Here is a 2221-nt window from a genome sequence, read left to right on the forward strand (position 1 = left end):
TGAAAGTCCCAATTCTCCTAGAATTTTATAAGGATAGTAACAGGAGTTAATCCGTGAGGTATTTTCCATATTTCCAAAATATTTTGGATGAAAAGTGTTATATTACCCACTGTAAGTGGTAACTAACTAAAATCTCAAATTTATTTGGATTAAATGATACCAACTAAATTTACTACCATGATTATTTCATGCCGATCAGAAATATTAATAAGTTACATAGTGCTTCATACATACCTTTAAAACATCTGTGTGGCAGCCACCATGTGCTGATGTTAAAAGTTATAAAGTACAGTGGTTTCTGTTCTCAGGCCATTTAGAGCTTGGAGATATAGCTTCTAAAAAGGAAGGAAAATATTGATTTAATAAATGTGGCCTGTCATACCAAATGTTTCAAAACAGGGTGGTCTGGTGATAGACTCTGTCAGGTAGATCAAGATATACAAGCAGATTGGCCTGTGCTGTTGTACCTGAATCTGGAGGTTTAGATCAAAAGAGAAACTATGTGTAAATGTACAGTTACTCTTATCTTGACAAAAATTTGGAAAATAATTTAAATGTACATATATATTTGAAAAAGTGAACATTTTTAAGCAGGTATAAAAGGAAGATAGGAGGCAACACTTGATAATTTTTTCTTGCACACTACTGCTTATTTAATTTAAATGTTCAGGTCTACTGATTTGGTTAGAAGCATTTTCCATAAAATGTAAATTCCATGAGGATAGGAACTCTGTCTGCGTCCTTGTACTCTGAGAAGTCTAGCACAATTCCTACCCTCTTGTACGTAACAAATATCTATTGACTGAATGACTAAATGAGAGATCTGAATTTCAGGGTTGGGAGATAGTGAATGGAAGGATGTCAGAGGTGAGTCGTGTTAACTAAGAAAAGGATGGATGAGTGGGAAGTGAGAGTATTCCAGGCTGAGAGAGAGAGCTGAGTAAAAGCCCGCACTAGAGGCAAGAGATCAAAAGGTAGCATAAGTCTGGAGAGGGAGGCAAGAGTCTTTCCATTCAAGGGTCTGGAAGCAATTAAAAATACGAGGCCTTATCCTAAGAGCATTTTTTTCATAAACTGTTCCTTTCCTCTCATTTCAATTGGTACTACTTGTGTTCAGACCATCATTCTCTTTTCTGAATTCAGTAGTAGCTTGTACTAGTTTTCTTATGCAAGATGTCTCCTGCTCTCATTCATCCTCCTCACTACCATTAGTGATCTTACCAACATGCCCCTTTGATTATTAGTTTACCTACTTAAATTCTTTCCATTTTTTATGGCAGGGTTAGGGAAACCTTTTATTTAAAGGGCCAGACAGTACATATTTTAGGCTTTATGAGGGCCACACTGCCCCTAACCAATTAAAAATATGAAAAACTTTCTTAGCTCAACATTTTGGCATAGAGCCATCATTTATAACCTCAGAGTTGGGGTGAGGATGGAATCAAAACTCCTTTCCAGGGTGTAATAGACACTTCAAAATCTCCTCTCTGGTCTTACCTCTCTTCCTTCAACCTTCTATCCCACACTTCAGCCATCAGAGGTTCTTAGAGCTCCATAAGTGTACTATGCTTTCCTGTGCTTTTAGATGCTGTCTCCTCTGCCTAAAACATCGTGCCTAACTGGCTGATGCCTCTTTCATAGAGAAAACTAAGCTCAGGCATTACTTCCTTCAGTAGCCTTCCCATTCTCTCTCTCTAGGGTTGGCTGGGTACTTGTCTTAGTTAGAAAATAGAAAATAAGTTAAATTGAGGTTTAAAAACCAAAAACAAATCCAGGAGCCTCATACAGAAGACTCTCGCATGACCCAGTCATAGACAGCATAGTCAGGTATCACGGAAACTACATTCCTTCATCTTGGCTTCATGGTTTCTCATCTTTGTTGTTTTTCTGTGCCTATCCTTTCCCTACTCCACTCTGGCCTTCATTAATTTCTTATCAGCATGAACATGACAATATAACCATCAGTCCTGAGCACAATTTTTGAATACCTGGTGCCCACCTCTGTTTGGCTGATTTTTTTTTTTTTTCTTTTCCTTTTTGCAGATTTCCTGAAGAGGTAATCTGATTGGCTTAACTTGGTCAGGTGTCTCCACTGGTTCACCTGAGCCGGGCATGTCAGGGTCATGGATGTATAGAGTTGCCTTTTACTGGCAGTGTGGCTCTCTAAGGGGGTATACAGATGCTGAAGAAAAATGACCACTCCAGTGTACTCCTTACTCCT

Source organism: Pteropus vampyrus, unplaced genomic scaffold, assembly GCF_000151845.1.
Source record: "Pteropus vampyrus isolate Shadow unplaced genomic scaffold, Pvam_2.0 Scaffold2, whole genome shotgun sequence".
In the NCBI taxonomy this organism is placed as follows: Eukaryota; Metazoa; Chordata; class Mammalia; order Chiroptera; family Pteropodidae; genus Pteropus; species Pteropus vampyrus.